At 42.4% G+C, this 22,862-nt stretch overlaps 1 protein-coding gene across 2 annotated transcripts in view; it reads left to right on the top strand.

The window, feature by feature from the left end:
• Positions 1-1,178: 1,178 nt before the first annotated feature.
• Positions 1,179-22,862, top strand: part of LOC136874999 (phospholipase A1 1) — a 102,237-nt gene continuing 80,553 nt past the window's right edge. Inside the window, exon 1 of one of the 2 annotated variants that reach the window (XM_068227950.1) lies at positions 1,179-1,304. The gene's annotated coding sequence lies outside the window, so the exon portion shown is untranslated. The remainder of the gene's footprint in view (positions 1,305-22,862) is intronic. The other variant, XM_068227951.1, reaches the window with a different exon arrangement.

Below are 22,862 nucleotides of genomic sequence, written 5' to 3'. Positions count from 1 at the left end.
TGGTAATAGAAGTGTTTGCATAAGTTTTAATTTAAAGTGCAGGGGTGGAGTATACTTTTGACGCTTTAGGTTATAAAGGGATTCATGAACCCTTCCCCACACAATAGTTATATGTTCATTCCAGATCAGAGTCTCATTTAATGTGATCCCAAGGTTTTTAACTTCAATGTAACCAGAGGTAACTGGAGGAGGATTTGATTATTTAGAGTACGCAGGTATTTCTGGCGTCCAATTTTAATTCTTTGAGTCACGGGTTGATGATTAAGAAGTTGTTTCTGTTGTATGCATTGAGTTGTCGTAGATCATTATTCATATATTGGAAGGATTCGCGTATACTATCTATACTAATAGGGTAATGTACCTGTAAGTCATCAACACATAAATGCATTTGCAGTGAAGAAGTGGGGATTAAATATCATTGCTATGCGGACCGAATAATGAAGGTCCCAGCACAGATCCTTGCGGGGTGCCATATAATCTGATAGCCCATTGAGATATACAGTAAAATTCTTTACAAAAACAAACTGATAACGATTTGTGATGAAGCAATAATTGAATATATGGGTAATGATCGGTAAGACCGCGCGCTCTGAACCTCTTTATAAAGCATATTCGAATATGATCTGATCCTTTCGTTTGAGATGTAATGTATAAGACTCGTTTTACTTAATTTATACTGACAGTTCGAAACGAAAATTTGGTTCGATAGCTAAGTAATTGTCTTGTTCTTGTGCAGAAATTCTAATAGGAGTCGATTGTCTTTTATATATTTTACCAGTGAAGTGTTAGTTAAACTTGTCAAGCAATATTGTTGGTATATGAGGTTCTTTATTTTTCCAGTGCCTATTGAACGCAATTGACTTTATGCATAAAATTTCCTGATAATAAGGAATTAAATCGAAGTATTTCAATTACTCGTCGGCAATTGTCGTATGTCGTCCCAAGGAAAACCAGGACCTATAAGTAATTTTGTAGTTGAGATAAGACTCTGTAGGTTATATATTTATCTTTATACTACGACACCCACAGTGAGTAGCACAGATAAATGAGGTCGTATGTAGAAATACCGAGAACAGAAATTATTCTATGCTTGACAGCCTTATGAGGATTATTTGTCACTCAGCAGTTGGCAGTTAGAGTGACGTTGAGTTGCTATGTGTGATTACGTGGTTAGTTGCGTCTATTTGTAAGATTGTCATGACCAGTGAAGTGAAGTGTCAATGAATTCCATTCGAGTCACTAGTCTGAATTAGATGGTTCATGTTTCAAAATCACCGAGGATGATGGTGTGTTCTTAATCTGGTGTAAGTTTCGTTAGATCAGTTTCCAAAGCATCTATATTTCCTACTTTTTATGGCTTGTAAACTACTATCATTAACACTTTCTGGTGATTGTCGATCGTCACTAGAAATAAATTCAGCATGTGTAGGTGATATCAAGAGAAGATTTAGAGATTATTTTGCTCTTGTTATTATTTTTACAGTACACTGACACACCACCGCCTAGTTTAGCTGCGAGGTCATGCCTGTGTAAAACATATCCATCTATTCTTACAAGCACAGAACTGGTATTGTGCGTCAACCAGCTTTCGCTCAAACCGATTAAAAGCATACTCGTATTAGTAATTATGGAATGGACTTCGTCAAAGTGACTTAAAGTGTGATAGACAATTAAATATGAAAACATTGCAAGGTTCTAGGAAACTGCAGCAAAACACGTTTCAGTAGGATTCTTATGGACCCAGGTTAGGAAAGGGGAGTGACTTGTGAAAATGAACGAAGGTTGTCTGTTTTGGAACACGCCCGGGTCAATAGCATGCAAGAATTGGTCAACTTCTACAAGTACAGGCCAGGTACATTCGATGGGCGCTATACACACACACACACTCAGATACGCATTCACATGAAGACTACTCTATATTATGGAACTCAACACCTTGATTTACTGTTATGCCTGATTAGTTTCGAGTTGCATTCAGTTCCCCCTACTGTAAAAATATTTTGTTACGAATAAAACACCGTCTGTTATATCACTCTAATTCATTTCAGGATGATCAAATAAATGCACGCACACACACACATATATACATAGACAATTCTCTTCAACTACAGATAACCTCACTAATTACTTTCTGCTTATTTAAAAATCTCTGTCCTCTTAACAGTAGGCGATCCCGCCATTTGGCATTACCTGAGATGTGGCCATGCGGACCGAATAATGAAGGTCCCAGCACAGATCCTTGCGGAGTGCCATATAATCTGATAGCCCATTGAGATATACAGTAAAATTCTTTACTTAAACAAACTGATAACGATTTGTGATGAAGCAATAATTGAATATATGGGTAATGATCGGTAAGACCGCGTTTTGAACCTTTTTATAAAGCATATTCGAATATGATCTGATCCTTTCATTTGAGATGTTCGACTTCGTCAAAGTGACTTAAAGTGTGATAGACAATTAATATGAAAACATTGCAAGGTTCTAGGAAACTGCAGCAAAACACGTTTCAGTAGGATTCTTATGGACCCAGGTTAGGAAAGGAGAGTGACTTGTGAAAATGAACGAAGGTTGTCTGTTTTGGAACACCCCCAGGTCAATAGCATGCAAGAATTCGTCAACTTCTACAAGTACAGGCTCGCTAGTCTTGGCCATTTTCATGCATAACGGAAAAAACACTTACCGAGAATTTTCCAGGTGCATTCGATGGGCGCTGGACACACACACACTCAGGTACGCATTCACATGAAGACTATATTATGGAACTCAACACCTTGATTCACTGTTTTGCCTGATTAGTTTCGAGTTGTATTCAATTCCCCCTACTGTAAAAATATTTTGTTACGAATAAAACACCGTCTGTTATATCACTCTAATTCATTTCAGGATGATCAAATAAATGCACGCACACACACACATATATATATATACATAGACAATTCTGTTCAACTATGGATAACCTCACTAATTACCTGCTGCTTATTTAAAAATCTCTGTCCTCTTCACAGTAGGCGATCCGGTCCTTTGGCATTACCTGAGATGGCTATCTTATTGACAGACTCGCCTTACTTTTACTTTTGTTCCTGCAAGCTAAGTCCCTTCACACATACACACACACACAGCTGCAAGCAGAGGGCTGAATACAGCACTGCTGACCCCCACAACACATGGCTGCTCCTTGGTTCGACTTCAGAGAAAGTCCAGTGGTTCACAGAGTCAAACACAGTGAACTACTTAACACTGACAACTAAACAGCAACAACTCAACTATGCTAACTAGCAGGACAATACTCCTCACAACAACGATCATTAACACTGTTCCATTTGCACTCAAGCTAACTGTTCCCCGCATTGACTACACGACGATCTAAAGTTCACGGTAGTACACACACGCATTACTCTAAAGCCGCGCATACACTTGAGCATTCGCCCCGAATGAGCATGCGTTGCCGATGCGGGAGCGCACAAGCACGACCCGCATGCCAATCTGTTGAGCAAGTTTCCACTGTGTTCGGACACCGTCTGTGTTTAGGTGTAGTGTAGTGTTTTGTCTGACCTGAGGCTACAATGGTGAATCGAAAATTGATCGTCGCCAGTTATTGTTATATTGCATTCCTTGAAAACCAAAAGGAGAAAGCGGTGGTGGCAAAGAAAACTGTATAAAGATAGATGCAATGCTCAATTGTTAAAAACGATCGGACATGAAACAGATGACAACGTTAAAAATTTTACGGGAATGTCATCCGAGGATTTTGAATGGATATTAATAGTATCGGGGCTACGATTGAGAGAGAGGACACAACTTTTAGGAAAGCCATATCTGCCGAGGAACGACTAGCTGTGACACTACGATTTCTAGATAGAGGAGACTCTTACACGAGTTTGCGGTACCTCTTCAAAATTTCGAAACAAGCCATTGGCAGAATCATACCTGAAGTGTGCCAAGCCATCGTCGCCTCCTTAAAGGATTATGTGAAGGTATCGTAATAAACTCGTCCTTGGGGCTCCACAGAACGGGATACTTGTGGTAGTACCCCAGGAGGATAAGAGAATTATCCTGGGACAATTCCACTTCAACTTGAAATTATATTTCACACTCACTTCACTTCACTTGCACGAGCGAGATCGCGTATGCATAGCGACAGCGGAAGTAGTCTGCTCATACTGTTCAGGCGACCCCACTCGTCATCAACCGTCCACCCTGAGCACGAACAGAGCACGTGCTCACTTTGAGGTACCGACAACATTCGGATCGGGCTGAGGCATGCGGATCCATTCGGTTCGTCCTGTACTCATCTGAGCAAAACTGGGCAAACGAATGCTCATTCGGAACGAATGCTCAAGTGTATATACGCGGCTTAAGACAGTACTCATAGTGATCTGCTCCACACGATACACTGACACCGATGGGACACTGACGGCAGAGCCAACACTATTACGGCCGTCACAGACCAGCTACTCACTCGGCACTCCGACGCAACAGCCACACCTCGTTCGTGGCGGCATTGTATTTATATCTTGATGATGAAGTACTAGAACATTCTGGCCTCGGCTACAGACGGAACATTCCCGTTTCTTGTTCCAGACGAAGACAACAATAGAGCTGAAAGGCTGTCGTTGTGCCCTCAGTCTCGGAGCTCCCAGTTGACCCACCAGTTCCTTCCAATAAATATTGAAGCGAGTTAAGATAAGAGTGTACGATATTTTCAACAAGTAACAATATAATTTATTCTTCTTCTTTGTTCGAATGGGTCTACTTTTGACCAAGCTTGTTCAACTTTTGGGCTTATATCTTTGCCCAGTATTGCTGCATTTTCTGCTGGTGTAACTCCTTTCCTTCATTAGTCCAGGGGGTACCTTTCTTCCAGGGTTTTCCTGAAATCCATGGAATTCCTTCAGGGTACGTCGTACAGACCGTCTATCTTGAATATCTGATATTCCGAGTTCTTTAACGTCTTTCTCAGTTTCTGTCAGCCAAGTGGTACGGATCTTCTTGCTCTGCCAGAAGATGAACTAGCGATTGGTCAGTCTCACGGACGGCAATCTTACTATATGACCATAGAAGGCTAATCTCCTTTTCTTAGCATAATCAGACAGTCTCTCTATGTGTTCCTAGAGTTCCGAATTGTGCCGTATACGGAATTCTTCATCTTCCTTTACCGGACCTAAGACCTTTCTGAGAATTCTCCCCTCTCTGACTTCCACTTTATCCATCAGACCTCTTCCGTTCAATGAAAGACAATCCTTTGCATACAGAGCTTCCGGTCATATGTTGACGTGTAGTGCTTCAGGTTCACATTGTCTGATAGGCATTTCTTGTTATAAGTGTTCCTTGTCAGTCAATAGGCCAGTTCCAACTTGTTAACTCTCATTGTATAATGAAGCTCTGTCTGATAAGTTTGGTTCAATTCATTCGCCCAGATACTTAAATGTATCAGTCCTTTTGATTTTTCCCCGTTCTAGCAGTATCTCTCTGCTAGCTTCTTCCATGTTGGTAAAGAATGTTTTCTCCACACTTAGAGACCAACCTTGGCTGCCTGTCTTTTGAGAAAATGAATTATAATGTTACAATGTCCTTATTATTGGTTGAAAGAGTCACTGTTGAAGGCAATTGATCTGTATTGTTGCTGTATCCAGCGAATCGGCAATCAGTGCCATGTCGTAAGTAAAGGCCAGGCAATCTACACCAGCCCTTCCTTCTTATGATCCAGGTATATCCCACTCTGGATACCCAAGTTGGCCAGTTCTCTGCGCACCTCTCTCACAACCTTTTCAAGGACACATTGAACAGAACTAGCGAAAGTCCATCCCCTTTTCTCACCCCTTTTTTAAATCTCGAATCTTTCCGAAACCATGCCTCCAAATATAACTTTCTAAAATGAATAGGTGGATTTTGTTGTCTAATATATAACTGGAGAATTTTATGAAGTGTTCGCCTATCAACGGAGTTGTAGGCCTTCCGAAAATCATAAAAAGTGACGACCACCTTGCGGTTTCTCATTTTGGAGTAGGCAAGTACAGTTATAAGGTTGAGTATCTGTTCAGTACAGGATCGACTCTTCCTGAAGCCTCCTTGATATTCTCCGAGTTGACCGTCCATTTGACTTTCTGCCCCTGTTAGTAGCTTCTTTCAGTTGATCCAAAATGTTAAGATCTGCATTGTTCAGTCTTTGACTTACTTCTTGATTATTTTTAAGTCGCTCTATATCGAATCTGATCCCATTGGATGTTCTGTGTAATCTAGTGTTTCTAGGCTGAAATCTCAATTTGATCTTTAAGAGGTAGTGGTCTGAGTCCGCTTTGGCACTTATTCATACGTTAATGTTTTGAATTTCCTTTTGGAATTTTCTTGAGATGGCCACATTTTCTATATGGAATTCACCCAGTTTGGTGTTAGGGGAGATCCAAGTCTTCTGTTTTCTTGACAAAAGTTTAAAGGCTGTAGATTTCATGACCAATCCGAAAGTCCCGCACATTTCTGTTAATCGTTCTCCGTTGTGATTAGTTCGTTTATGCGCCGGAAAGTTGCCCACTATGTCTCTGTATTTATTCTCTCTTCCCATTTGGGCATTGAAATCGTCAAGCAGTATGATGATACTGTACATCTCTCTGGAATTTTAGGAAGAATATCCTCTAGGTCTTCCCAGAATGTATCAGTTCTGTCTGGGTTGCGTTTGTTGTCCTCGTTGATTGTGGCGTATGCATTGACTAAAGTGTAGCCCTTGTTAGCATATTTGACGGACAGAATGGATACACGACTGCCTGCGGAGGTAAAATCAATGACTGAATCCAGTATATTGTGGCTGATTGTAAATCCTGTACCTACTGTAAGTGAGGTAAATTCTTCATTACCCGTTGACCCACTTTGTCTTTTAGGATTCTGTATCCTTGTAACTAGAAGGAATGTTCATTAGTGAATCTGGTTTCCTGTGCTGCTGTCAGTACTATATTATGTCATGTTACTAAAGTCGATCAGATGTTTCAGTTTAGCCACTTTGAGCAGTGAATTAGCATTAAATGTTGCGAAGAAACTTTGCCGTCTTGATCTGAGTTTACGTCTAAGGATTTCAGGATGCTCCGACCAATCCTTAAAGCATGTTGGTGCGAACTCCCCAGAATCCGAAGGTCCACTAACGTTGCCAAGGGCAACGGTGGATTGTTTACCACCTTGGGGAGTGCATTTAGGGAAATTTTCCTCAATACTCAGCTGAAGATCATTCATCATGGGGCAGTGACGAATCACTGTCCAAGGTTATGTCCAAGTTGTTAGCTTGAGAGGCTTATTCTTCGGGGTTGTCACCCATAGACAAGTTGCCTTCACTGCGGCTAGGGAGCCCTGTCCACCCCACCCTTGCCAGGGGCTAACCTCCAGGCCAGAGGGACAAAATTAAAGAGCCGTAGTTGGGAAGGGTGTCCTCTTCCACTAGTTCCGCCGTACCGATGATCTTCTCCTCGTCCACTGTCGTTGAGGTTTGCACAAGCAATATTGTGGTAGTATGTAGAAAAAGAGGTGCTAGATAATGTGATATGGATGAATGACCGATAATATTGTCAACAGAGTTGTTAGAGGGAGCCGTAGCCGGTCCAGACGTTTTTGGCACCGGGTGGCTCTGAATATCACAGCCCTTCTGCGTTTGATGGTAGACAGGAACGTCCCCCGACACGATGTCCACAATATTGGATGGTCTGTGAATTGGTGCGGACACAGCTAATGCCTCAGCCAGTTCCGCTGCAGTCACAGCTAGGACTTCAGCCCGACCTGGACTCTGAAGACCACCACGCTTCAATCTGCGAGACTTCCTCGTAGCCTGCGTCGGGAGGACCACATCATTCTGGCTGCGTATTTGCTGGTCACGGTGCCACTGCACATTGTTCCTCAGTCCCACAGTAGTCGGGAACGTCTGCTCACACTGCGTACAGGCATATGCGAAGATGATAGTGCTCTCACGAGCTCGCCGTAAAACCTGTGGAGTAGAGGATCCACATGAGTGATTAGAGGGACGGAGGCCTAACTCACATCTACATTTACAGCAAAAATTAATTGTACAAGTGATACGGAGGTTGTGATTCCTCTCCAGATGTCCTTCCAAGGACCTCATCGCAGCCGTCCAATCCTTCTATTATTTAGTAACACTAATGCACGTCCCACAAATTTCCATACTCGCTTATGCCACAGGGGAAACCCTAGCTCTGTTTAATGTCTGTTTCCAGACGCTGGTCAGTGATTCAGTTATGAGTAGGTTAATACCTTTGTAAAGTTTATTTCCTCTCCCTTCACGGGTAGGATCTGGGAACCAAAGAAATTTTATGATGATCAGTCGTCTTCCCGTCACTGCGTATTCAGCTGCCGTTCTTTTCCACTCAGCAAGCCGAATGAGATTTCCAGTTGTAGCTTCTCTTTTGTGAGGTCGGTAAGATTTTTATATACGCCTTCAGGTGGTTCCCCGACAACGCTATGCAGTAGAAAACTGTCACGACGTCAGTAGGCCTCCTGAGTTAAGTCGTCAATCATTTGTTCGCGATGGTTTAGGCTCTCGCACATCACCGATATCTTCGTCCTTAGTTCAGTAACGTTAGTGGAAACTTGGATCTTGTAGATTTCACAGTCGGCAGTCTGGTGGATTGGCAGTACTGTCGCCAGCACTGGTAGTCGCTGCTGCAAGGCGATATTTGAAGTCACTAAGTTGTCACTCAGTTATTCGTTATTCTTCAAGTGTTATGTTTTAGCAATAATCTTCAACTAGAGCGCTACACAGATAATTTCCGTACGTAGATGCGGTTGTTCTTGCAGGGGTTTTCTTTAGGTAGAAGAGAGAGCACTTTACACTCACACTACCCTGGCCTTACCAAGTACCTCTACCACTAACTATCTGGAACTACATCTGCCACCGACTGAGGTAAAGGAATATCTGCCACCACATTAGGCCCTGCCACAGAATATACCACGTCGAAGAGTCAACCTTTAACGCAATGGTGCATTCAGTTCTATGAAAAACTTAAGGAAGTGGGGGTTCCTTCTTGCATAGGAAGACATCTGTCGTGAGTGTGGAGACACTTAATCTGCTAGTCTGCCCAAACAAGAATCAGGTGTGCTTCCAAGATGATCTGTGGGTTGCCAGTACCAGAGGTTTTCTCACTGATGAGTTCTGGAAGAATTGTGTTTGATCCGGTCATGAAATACGAATGTATGCTAGTTACCACCGAACGAATGGGGGGGGGGGGGTGTTCGGTGATGAGTTTCTTTTTGAGGACCCATTTTAAACAGAAGAACAGAGAGAAATTTAAACTGAGTTGGGAGAAGATCAAGTTGCCAATTTGCCTTCATAATAAATATAGGAACACGCCAAACAGCCTCTACCTTACGTCTCATTTTAGAGGATAGAATTAGGAAGGACAAAGATCTATTCTATAATCTGCACAAAAATCATACTTTAGTGATAAGAACTCAGGGCTGTGAAAGAGAAGAAGCAATCCAGAAAGAAGTGAGGCAGGGCTGTAGTTTGTCCCCACTACTTTCCAATTTGTATATAGAAAAAGCGGTAAAGGAAATCAAGGAGGCAGGGCGAGTTGGCCGAACGGTTTGGGGCACGCGGCTGTGAGCTTGCATCCGGGAGATAGTGGGTTCGAATACCACTGTCGGCAGCCCTGAAGATGGTTTTCCTTGGTTTCCCATTTTCATACCAGGCAAATTCTGGGGCTGTACCTTAATTAAGGCCACGGCCACTTCCTTCCAACTCCTAGGCCTTTCTTATCCCATCGTCGCTATAAGACCTGTGCGACGTAAAGCCACTAGCAAAACAAAATTAAATCAAGGAGGAATTTTGAATAGTAATAACAACCCACGGAGAGGAGATCAAAACTCTTAGATTTCTCTATGGTATCGTTATTTTATCTGAGTCTACAGAATATACAGTGAAACTAATGAATAGTATGAAGAGTCTAAAGGAAGAAGTATAACATGATAACAAATATGTCCAAAACGAAAGTAATGGAGTGCAGTCGAGCGAAGGCAGGTTATGAAGGAAATATTAGATCAGGAAATGATATCTTAAAAAAGTAGGTGAATATTGTTACGTGGGTAGTAAAATAATTTACGATGGCAGAAGTAAGAATAACATAAAATTCAGACTAGCGAAAGCAAAGAAGGCCTTTCTTAAGAAAATAAATTTGCTCAGTACCGGTACAAGCATTGATTTAGGAATTAGAAAGAGGTTTTGAAGACTTACGTCTGGAGCGTAGCATTGTATGGAAGTGAAACATGGACGATAACTAGCTCAGAATGAAAGAAAATAGAAGCTTTTGAAATGTGGTGTTCAAGAAGAATGCTGAAGGTGAGATGGGTATATCGAACCACGAATGAGGAAACACTGAATCGAATTGATGGGAAGAGAATGATTTTGTGAAATTAGACCAGAAAAAGAGGTAGGGCACATTTTAAGATACCAAAAACATGTTCTGTTTGTTATTGAGTGAAGTGTAGGCGGTAAGAACAGCACAGGTAACTCAAGGCATCATTATCACAAACAGATTAGAGTGCATGAAGGATGTAGAAATTACATAGAAATGAAAAAGTTAGCACAGGATATGATTGGCATGAAGTGCCGCATCAAACCAGTCTTTGGACTGATGACACAAACAACAACATCGATTTTTCATGGATGGCGTCCACTGCTTGAATATTGGGTTATAAGGTAGCCATAACGCCTTCCTTAAGCTAGTCGGTCAATCATTAGTCATGCGGAAAATGTGCCCATAAAACAGTCATTTTTCTCTTTAGTTGTTGACGTGATTTGTTCTTTCATGCTAGAGTAGTTCCCGTGCATGGGATCTTCACCAGCATTAGTTGATTTCAGAAGTAGGGAAATGAAAAGGAAAGCAGCATGATTGGTTCTGGGGTGATTTTCGACAAAAGAGGAATATTAAAAATGGGCATGGAAGAATTGAGAGTAGGGAGATGAAATGCTCGACCAAGTGGTATGTTCCAAGGTTTCGGTGGATTGATGGCCCGGAATGACATTAGTAGACAAATAAGGTTGAATGGAGCTTCATACTCGTATGAAAATAAAATATGGAATTCAAGTTTTAGGGTATATATTCGTTTATGGGAAGAATTAAACGATTGGTTTGGATAAGTTATGTCCGGGCTAGTCACAAGGCTCTGGAACAAATTACAAAATGACAAAAAGTAACTTATCTTCACTGGCGCGGGGGATGTAAGGTGCTGACTGCGAGTAGGAACTGGTGGTTCCGTATTTCCCTGGGGTGGCAATATTTAAACAGATGCTCTGCCAAGTAGCCAATGAAGTGTTCTTTTTTTGCACCCTGATATGGGTAGGTATTCATATATTATGAGCAACTTCCTTTCTATTGTGTTAGTGTGCACAACAGTGTTGTTGATTCAAAGCGTGGATCCGTCCACTCCTGCGAGTGTCCACAAATTGGATCGAATGGTTCACTTGCAAATGAACAAATCCCTCGTTCTGTAGGCTGGTATATGCCTTCCAGAAGTTCGATACTATCGTTGTGCAGGGAAGAATATACTGCCAAATGATGTTCAGTAATGTGACACTGTCACGGGACTGCGGGCTCGAGGTAGAACTCTCAATTGTTGGCTCTTTCTACGCCCCCAAAATCCGACTGCCCTTAAACTCTACGACCGCGGTTGTATTTCCCCTTGAAAAATTTGGCCTCATCTACTTCTACAATAGAACTGACTCCTCCTACAGGAGTGGAATTCCGTTCGGCCCAGTCAACGCACACTTCCCTAGAGTAGCTGCACTAGTCGGATTAGAGGTAAAATGGTGTATGGCTTTTTGTGGCGGGAGTGCCCAAGGCCAAGCTCAGCTCCCCAGGTGCAGGTTTTTTATTTGTTTCCCGTAGGCGACCTGCGCGTCGTGATGAGGATGAAATTATGAGGAAAACGGCACACGCAACCAGCCCCCGTGCCAGCGGAATGAACCAATGATGGTAAAAATTCCCGACCCTGCTGGGAATCGAACCCGGGGCCCTCTGCACCAAAGGCCAGCACGCTAACCATTTAGCCACGGAGCCAAGCATCCTGTCGAATATAACCTCCAAACTAAGCTTCAGTTCGTGTGGCCTATTCCCCAATAACCAATATGCCACAAAACGAATTACTTTTACGGGCGAAAAGTGGGCTTCTAAGAATGTTCCCGCCTTCGCTGATCTCTTAAAATTGCACGTGGTTTTGCCGCAAGTAAAGAGTAGTTCAGGCCGGTAGCTTTCACTTCTACCTTCTTAGCACACGATACACAGAGAATGGAAGCCTTAATTAAGCCTTAGATCATTAAATAATCCTTCAATTTTTGGTGAACAATTCACAAGACATTTATGTCGAAACTAGTGGAATTACATCCATCACACGCTATTTCCACGTTCAAACAACCGCTCTTCCTTCTTTCACCGAATGTGGTAACTCTGTGGCTACAATATATGCGAAACCTATCGGAGAGAATAATAACATTGGTTTCGTCAAAGCGTTTCACAGCTGATTGACGCTAGCCAATAGGAACAAAGAAAATGACGCCGATCTCCAGTTTTAGGCGGTCCCGGTTTTAATTCTAGTATATAAGTAAAAGTACCTTTTAGGGCGAGTGGGATGGTCACAAGCAAGCATCCAGGAAGGATCTCTCCTCTCTGCTACTTCAGGTAATCTAAAACGTATTTTTATTTTCCAGTCCCGAACCGGGTACGGAATCACCAACGATTGGAATAATTTACCAACAGAGATTTACGATAAATTTGTAACTGTTCAGTCATTTTAAAGAAGATTATGTATAAAATTGATGCGGAATCTGCCACCTAGGTGACAGTGCTAAATTCAGATCAGTGATAGATAAAAGAATGATAACGAAGTATTTAAGTTCGTTCGTAATCGGTTTTCCTTCCAGGGTCGGTTTTTCCCCCGAACTCAGCGAGGAATCCCACCTCTACCGCCTCAAGGGCAGTGTCCTGGAGCTTCAGACTCTGGGTCTAGGGATACAACTGGGGAGGATGACCAGTACCTCGCCCAGGCGACCTCACCTGCTATGCTGAACAGAGGCCTTGTGGGGGGATGGGAAGTTCGGAGAGAATAGGCAAGGAAGAGAGAAGGAAGCGGCCGTGGCCTTAAATTAGGTACCATCCCGGCATTTACCTGGAGGAGAAGCGGGAAACCACGGAAAACCACTTCCAGGATGGCTGAGGAGGGAATCGAACCCCTCTCTACTCAGTTGACCTCCTGAGGCTTAGTGGACCCCGTTCCAGCCCTCGTACCACTTTTCAAATTTCGTGGCAGAGCCGGGAATCGATCCCGGGCCTCTGGGGGTGGCAGCTAACCACACTAACCACTACACCACGGAGGCGGACAGTATTTAAGTTACAGAGAATTTTTCCAGCTTTTAGAGTTTGTCATGTTCTTTGGCTTCGTCCATATTGCACTTCGTCGTCAAACCACCCACAGATTTCTAACTAATATTGAGTCCTTTAATAATAATTTCATGTGGCTATTTTTTTTTGTAGGGGCTTTACGTCGCACCGACACAGATAGGTCTTATGGCGACGATGGGATAGGAAAGGCCTAGGAGTTGGAAGGAAGCGGCCGTGGACTTAATTAAGGTACAGCCCCAGAATTTGCCTGGTATGAAAATGGAAACCACGGAAAACCATCTTCAGGGCTGCCGATAGTGTGGCTATTTCTAACCGAGTGCAGCCCTTGTAGGCAGACCCTCCGATGAGGGTGGGCGTCATCTGTCATGTGTACGTAACTGCGTGTTATTGTGGTGGAGGATAGTGTTATGTGTGGTGTGTGAGTTGCGGGGATGTTGGGGACAACACGAACACCCAGTCCCTGGGGCCAGAGGAATTAACTATTTACGGTTAAAGTCTCCGATTCGGCCGGGAATCAAACCCGGGACCCTCTGGACCAAAGGCCAGCAGGCTAACCATTTAGCCATGGAGCCGTACCTATGGCAGTAGCGTAGCCAGGACCGGCCGAGAGAACATAGAACATAATGATGGTGCGTGTATGGTGCGCGTATGCGTGACTTGTCATTCTAAGAACAATGATACAAGTGTTACTGAAGCCGATAATCAGATTGCAGAACACTACAAAAGCTTACAGTGAAGTAGAGAACAAGAACAATACGATCAAGGCCAAAATTTTTACAGCGAATTGTATGTCCAGTTAAGTCAGGTTGTGAGTTTCACACATACGAAAAATCCTGTCAGTTTTAATTACCGGGTTGATGGAGTGAAAGTTCCTTTTGGGGATCATTGTAAGTACCTAGGTATTAACATAAGTAAAGATCTTCATTGAGGTTATCACATAAAAAGGATTGTATATAAAGGGTACAGATCTCTGCACATGGTTATGAGGGTGTTTAGGGGTTGTAGTAAGGATGTAAAGGAGAGGGCGTATAAGTCTCTGGTAAGACCCCAACTAGAGTATGGTTCCAGTGTATGGGACCCTCACCAGGATTCCTTAATTCAAGAACTGGAAAAAAAATCCAAAGGAAAGCAGCTCGATGTGTTCTGTTTGATTTCCAACAAAAGAGTAGCGTTACAAAATTGTTGCAAAGTTTGGGTTGGGAAGACTTGAGAGAAAGGAGACGAGCTGCCCGACTAAGTGGTATGTTCCGAGCTGTCAGTGGAGAGATGGCGTGGGAGGACATCAGTAAACGAATAATTTTGAGCGGTGTCTTTAAAAGTAGGAAACATCACAATACGAAGATAAAGCTGGAATTCAAGAGGACAAATTGGGGCAAATATTCGTTTATAGGAAGGTTGGAGTAACTTACCAGCTGAGATTTTCAATAAATTTTCAATTTCTTTGCAATCATTTAAGGAAAGGCCAGGAAAACAACAGATAGGAAATCTGCCTCCTGGGAGACTGCCGTGAATGCAGATCAGTAGCGATTGATTGATTGATTGATTGATTGATTGATTGATTGATTGATTGATTGATTGATTGATTGATTGATTGATTGATTGATTGATTGATTGATTGATTGATTGATTGATTGATTGATTGATTGATTGATTGATTGATTGATTGATTGATTGATTGATTGATTGATTGATTGATTGATTGATTGATTGATTGATTGATTGATTGATTGATTGATTGATTGATTGATTGATTGATTGATTGATTGATTGATTGATTGATTGATTGATTGATTGATTGATTGATTGATTGATTGATTGATTGATAATCTAAAATACAATTTTCGAGGCTGCTTTGAAAATAGGTTGTTGGTTCTACTATTAAGTCTCTGAATGTCTGTTTAGTTTATTGACAGTTTCTGTTCATTTTATTTTTTTAAAATCCCATGGGTGTGTTCTAACCTTCAGTAACCCCCCTCCCACCCGCACTGGCTACACGCCTGACCTATGAGTATACATCTCTATTTCCAAAAAAATATTTTACAAAGCAAATACAAGAAGTTATTGTTGTACCTAATAATACCAAACACCGGGCGCGCGGCTGTGATCTTGCATCCGGGAGATAGTAGGTTCGAATCCCACTATCGGCAGCCCTGAAGATGGTTTTCCGTGGTTTCCCATTTTCACACCAGGCAAATGCTGGGGCTGTGCCTTAATTAAGGCCACGGCCGCTTCCTTCCAACTCCTAGGCCTTTCCTATCCCATCGTCGCCATAAGACCTATCTGTGTCGGTGTGACGTAAAGCCCCTAGCAAAAAAAAATACAAAAACAATTACCCAGCTTTAAGATTCTTATTTAAATACAAATGTCCTCCTCTGTGGTGTAGTTGTTAGCGTGATTAGCTTCCAGACAAATCCAACGACACCCATTCACTTAAAAGAAAAACAAAAAGCCCCATGACCTTTGAAGAAAGGACTTAAACACCGCTCGGCTACTCACTGTGACCACATTTTGAGTATCCTTTGAACAATCGGAAGAACCGAACACACGCGCACGCTGTCACACACAAACATATCGCGTGACAACGTATTCACATTACAATCCTATGGCCGTCCTTTATTTCCTGTTTCCTCCCATACATTTTAAGTTTTCGATAAATTACCGTGGAAAATTGGTTGACTTTCTACACCAGAATTATGCTAAAACAGGACTCACAACACCTAAAGTAACTACCACAACTTTATAGATTGTGGGCTCATAAACTGTAATCACCAGCTGCGTTACGTTGGACAGTGAATGACTGCAGTATATCTGTTCATTTAAAGTTAATGAACAGGTCAATTACTGTCAGTCACACTTGTTTGTTTCGCAAAATAGGTTTAAATAGCTTGAAATACTTTCTCCTCCACATTATAAGCATGTGAAAGTGCCGATAATACAGACCATTTGTTCAGTTGTCTTACTCAGTTAATACGAAGAAACTGCACAAGGCAGTCGCCATCTAAGTGCTATAATAACGTAATAACGTTCATAAATCATGTTACCGACTCGTTTACTGGTTATTACAATAACTATTTCACTCTACTTTGGTAAGTACTTACCTTTTATTTTATCTACCCCCACTCAACGCTCTGTAAACTCCATTCATTGATTCTCAACTCACTACAAGACAATCTCGTTGAGTGTTAGTTGACCTCATGCTGAACACATTGTAGTCCGCTGGTGGGCGGGTGCAGAGTAGCATTCGGCCTGCTTGTCGATGGTCTGGAACCATGTTGTCTCAAGTCCCATTTATCTCATTTTTACTGTAGATGCGATTTCATTTTATGGCAGTCAAATTATACCTTATTTATTATCATAGATTGACCTTGTGACTTTATTAGGTTCTTGTGTAGTTATAAGATGTATTAATGAACAAACCATTCCAAACAGTGGAAATTAATAGGCCACAGGGAGGTGATGGTGATGGACATAGAACAAAATGGCTTACACAAATAGATGTACAGTATTTCAGATACTTTTTTTATTTCGTGTGGCTATTTCTAGCCGAGTGCAGCCCTTGTAAGGCAGACCCTCCGATGAGGGTGGTCTGCATCTGTCATGTGTAGGTAACTGAGTGTTATTGTGGCGGAGGATAGTGTTACGTGTGGTGTGTGAGTTGCATGGATGTTAGGGACAGCACAAATACCCAGCCCCCGGATCATTGGAATTACCCAATGAAGGTTAAAATCCTCGACCCAGCCGGGAATCGAACCCAGGACCCTCTGAACCGAAGGCCAGTACGCTGACCATTCAGCCAACGAGTCGGACATTTCAGATATGACATAGTTATATTTATATATATTTATAGTTTCATTTTTTTAATTTTATACTGTATGTATGTTTAGTCATCAGCCCGAAGGCTGGTTGGATCCTCAACAGTTCTACCATGAGCTGTCATAGATGGCCTAGGCATCACTGAAGAGGTGTACTAGGCAAATGACGAGTGAGGTAGTTTCCCGTTGCTTTCCTCACCGAGCCAGAAGTTGCTATTAGGCCTACATATCAGTCTGCCAAGCCCACTGAAATGCATGCACCAACCGACCCTATGAGCAACAGTTTCACACCATTCATAGCAGGGACTGGCTGCGTAAGGAATGGCATTACTAGCATCGCTCATACCTCAGTCACTTTCATATTGTCAAAGCCAAGGATTAGACAGAGACAGATCAATGAAAGTAACAAAATTGCTCTAGCCCATACCAGAAGACTTAGTGCAGTGTAAACACTAGGTCCCGCCAGCAACGGCATATTTTTATATTATATATTTTATATTTATATAGTCATATTCATTTTAACAAATACTTGTAATACACTATTATTCTCAGCTTCTGCCATCATTGACACAAGTTTCACTTCAGGAAACAGTTCCATATCTCTTTGCCTTCTAATGAGAAATACTTTAAAGTGCATAAACTTTACGCCTTACAATGCTAATTAATTTGGTTGTCGTAAACTTACAGTAGGAAGCCGGCCCGTGCTGTAGGGGTAGCGTGCCTGCCTCTCGCCCGGTGACCCCGGGTTCGATTCCAGGCCAGGTCAGGGATTTTTCTCTTAACCTGAGGGCTGGTTCGAGGTCCACTCAGCCTAGGTGATTAGAATTGAGGAGCTATCTGACGGTGTGAATGGCGGCCCCGGTCTCGAAAGCCCAGAATAACGGCCGAGAGGACCAAATGACCCCTCGTAATCTGCAGGCCTTGGGGCTGAGCAGCGGTTGCTGGGCAGGCCAAGGCCCTTTCAAGGGCGTTAAGTGCCGTGGGGTTTGGTTTTTAAACTTACAGTAGAATTGGACCTCATCTTAAAGTGCACTTTTTGAAAATTACTATCCGAAATTGAGCATTTGTATTTCTCTGCAAAAGCCACGGGATGGGTGGAAGATAAAGACTTCCACTATCCGTAACCTCGGCAGTTGGTGGGGTAGAGTGGTTAGCTTTACACCCGGCCGCCTTTGCCCGCTGAATTAACTGGTACTCATTTTTGGTGTAGGCTAAGTGAACCACAGGGCCATGTGAACCTCCGGAAGCAAAAATCTCGTTTCTGAAATTTTACGACTTCCTGGCGAGGAATCGAACCCACGTCCTTCCGGATGAACCGAGTACGCGTTTATCGCCTCGGCCAGGCATCCCCTTTATTCACTGAACTACTACATTTTTCACATTGTGCGTGTTTAATTTTGAGTATGGTACTTTGTTTCAATTTGAGCAACTGATTTAAAATCAAAATTAAAAGTATATTTTAGCACCATTTGGCTAATTTTAACTTTCTTATTTGACGTACTGTTCAGAATAACCCTGAACATAGACGATTGACTGTGGAGTTCCATATTTCTACTGTGTCGTCCTATAACTGCATTCATTGAACAGACATCTTGAATAGCACTATTAACGTATCCACAAAGACGCACACGAGATGCTGTCAGTTGGTACAATTATTTTTATTTTCACGTATTCACAAATTGAAAACAAACATAACCTTAATCACCGTTGTCAAAACAAAACACTCACATCACAAACTGCCATTATAAAGCAACTGACTGTAATTTCAAGATGGCGACTGCATCCACCGCATTTCACGAAGTCACAAGTATATTCTTGCTACACCATAAATCTACTGAACAATAACTCACTTAACAGTAACTTCCAATAACTAACAAACTTCACCGTCAAGATAGTCTCTTTAAATATATCCTGGCCAGGCTTCCAGAAAGATACGTTACAAGCAATACCTTCGTGAAAATTCTAGAGTGCCTCATACAAAGATTTCAATATACAGAATATTCTCAATCGTTCTAGTGTCTATTACCATTCTAGAAGTTACAGTGTGTTTCATAATTATGGATTACAATTTATATATACAGGTAAGAATAAATTATAATATTAATTTTCAGATATTTACATTAACTGAACTGATAGGAATATTTATATATATAGCACATGTTTCATGACATAACCTCACAAACAATACGATCTTTCGACTACGTACATAATAGTACTAATTCTAAATGAATGTACTTCACTTCATAGCCATACATACGAATAATAATAATAATAATAATAATAATAATAATAATAATAATAATAATAATAATAATACCACGAACCTACTACGCTCGCGTAGCAGGGGGGAGGTGATACCCCCACGTGGCGCGTTCCAGGTGGCGGATAGCGGGGTAGGGGATCCTAACCGGCTTGCCGGTCGACTGAGTGAAATAAAATGCCTCTCGCGGACCAAACACACAAACCCCTGTGGTTAGTACTCTTATGCGATGAACACCATAGGTTTGCGTTGCCTGTAAATGGCGCCGCAAGGTGAGAAAAACCATAGGTCTGTATTGTATGTTGAATTTCATAACCTGTGAGTAGTACCATAATGTGTGGAATACCGCGAGTCTCTGCGACTTTTGATTAGTACCGCAACATGACAAATACCATGGTTCTACTTTCCTAGCGATAAGTACCGTTATGAGGGGCCGATAACCTGGATTTTGGACCCCCTTTAGACTGCAAGCATCATCGATTCAGTGTATGCTATAGCTGCAGTCCCTTGGTCAGTAATCCTATTGTTTTACGTCAGTTTCTGTGAATGTAAGGCATTGCGGGTCGCATCCACTGATTGTTTTAAATTCATGTCCATCCATTCATTCTTCGTCCTCACGTTTTGAATTCTGGTCAGTGGAGACTTTTGGACTTTTAATTTGTCATTCCATTTCGTCTCATTTCGTACCATTAGGGGCCGATGACCTCGATGTTAGGCCCCTTTAAACAACAAGCATCATCATCATCAATAATAATAATAATAATAATAATAATAATAATAATAATAATAATTCGAGTTCGATATTTGAATTGGTTACCCACGAGTGAGAGAACATTGTTTTCAAGTTATAACTGTTATCGCACTTGGGTTACTATGACCAGGTTCTGTGTATTTATTTTCTATAATGTTTATGTTATGGTTGTCATTTTCCAAAAGCGAAATAAGGCAGTGGACATGTTGTCTCTGATCTTAAAAGTGAAACTTCCACGGTGTGTAGAATTATTTAGTTCTTTTTCCCTGTTGAACCATGTTGTTGTTTTCTGCATATTTCGTACCGACGTTTCGAATACATTGCAGTATTCTTTATCAAGGCGAACCGTACTCCCTCCGAGGTAATCAGTCTCCCAGGCAGCAACTACCGGAGTGGTTCCAGACCTTGGTCTAATATATCCCACCCTTTCTGGCCAACGGAAGCCCCCTGGCTGTCTCGTGAGAATTCTGGAAAGTATGTGTCACAGCCAGGTAGTGGGACTTGCCCGCGCTGTTATGTACCGCAATTAGAGGATCATCCTGCGTGTTTATGTTGAAGTCTGCATATCTTAATCATTTGACAAGACCAAGATCCTAGCAGCTATCCCTTGGAATCTGAAAGGAAAACCCGTAAGGCTATCGAAATCAAGAAACACCCTAACAATATGAATTTAGAGGAAGGATATAAAATCAGCAATACTTGGATGCCTATCATACGTGACTCAGGCTATAAAGCCTCCTATTCTGCCAAGCAATGTCTTACAATGTACATACAGATTAACAATACGGCATGATTATTACACAAACACACACATTATAATACTGAACTGAACGCATAGTTATAAAAACACATTAAAGGAATGAAATAAGAAACATGTCCGCATCTGTGGTCTAGTGGTTAGTGTGATTAGCTGGCATCCCCGGAGACCCGGTTTCGACTCCCGGCTCCGCCACGAAATTTTAAAAGTGGTGCAAGGGCTGGAACGGGGCCACTCAGCCTTAGGAGGTTAACTGAGTAGAGGGGGTTCGATTCCCACCTCAGCCATCCTCGAAGTGGTTTCCCACTTCTCCACCAGGCAAATGCCGGGACGGTACCTAAGTTAAGGCCACGGCCGCTTCCTTCCCCCTTCCTTGTCTATCCTTTCTAATCTTTCTATCCCCGCCACGTGGCCCCTATTCAGCATAGCCTGCGTGTGGTACTGGTCCTCCTTTCCAGTTTAATCCCTGGGTCTAAAGTCTCACGCTCCAGGACACTGCCCTTGATGCGGTAGAGGTGGGATCGCTCGCTGAGTCCCAGGGAACAACCAACCCTGGAGGATAAAAGAAAGAAAGAAAGAAAGAAAATAAGAAACGTATATAAAATAACCCAAAATAAAGAAAATTGTCCTAATGTATCAACAAAAACACATTTAGTAAAACTTAGTGACACGGAATGAAATGGCGTATGGCCTCCGGAGAGGCCTGGTGCGGATCTTTTTCTCGTGACGGCTTATTAAGCAACCTGCATGTCTGTGAAGATTAGGGTCCTACCTAGGATGGTTTCTAAGGCTGAATACGCCACACACACCCAGCCCCGAGCCATTGGAAGTAACCAATTAAGGTTAAAATGCCCGACCCGGCCGGGAATCGAACCCGGCACTTCTGAAATGAAGGCCAGTACGCTGACCATCCAGCCATGGAGTCGGACATGGAATGAAATAACAAAACAGGAAAATTGAATTCACGTATTTACACTCAACTTGATCCGTCCAAGTTCCACAGCCAATATATTTTTAAAAACACCGGTTCGGATGGGGTGTTCTTTCGGTCATTGAGCAACGAATTCAGTGTTCAAATTGTACTGACAACAAAAGAATTATTGCAGAGTGTGGAAATGTGATTTGGTATTTTGAGGGTTAGATAAAAAATGAAATGGCGTATGGCTTCTAGTGCCGGGAGTGTCCAATGAAAAGTTCTGCTCACCAGATGCAGGTGTTCTGATTTGACACCCGTAGGCGACCTGCGCATCATGATGAGAATGAAATGTTGTTCAAGACGACACATACACCGCAGCCCACGTGCCAGCGAAGTTAACCAATTCGGTTAAAATTCCCGACCCTGCCGGGAATCGAAACCGGAACCTCTGTGACCAAAGGCCAGCACACTAACCATTTAGCCATAGAGCCGGACGAGGGTTAGGTCATGAATAATTAGAAATAATCTGTTAGATGAGACGGTGTCTGCCTTTATTGTGTAGAGTAGAAGCAACGAATGATAGCTCCGATGCTGGTTTGGTTTAAGCCAAGTTCTTAGAATGCAGGAGTTACATGATGAAATTTTGGAATGTTCATTACAAAGCGGAGTTCGTTATAGAAGGTGTCACTTAGCCTACCTTACACGACGCCGCCGTAATAAAACGGAAGCACTACTAGCTGTTGTCCGGCTCCATGGCTAAATGGTTAGCGTGCTGGCCTTTGGTCACAGGGGTCCCGGGTTCGATTCCCGGCAGCGTCGGGAATTTTAACCATTATTGGTTAATTTCGCTGGCACTGGGGCTGGGTGTATGTGTTGTCTTCATCATCATTTCATCCTCATCACGACGCGCAGGTCGCCTACAGGAGTCAAATCGAAAGACCTGCACCTGGCGAGCCGAACATGTCCTCGGACACTCCC

This window comes from Anabrus simplex, chromosome 5, assembly GCF_040414725.1.
Source record: "Anabrus simplex isolate iqAnaSimp1 chromosome 5, ASM4041472v1, whole genome shotgun sequence".
NCBI classification, from domain to species: Eukaryota; Metazoa; Arthropoda; class Insecta; order Orthoptera; family Tettigoniidae; genus Anabrus; species Anabrus simplex.
This window is presented reverse-complemented; position numbering and strand designations above follow the sequence as displayed.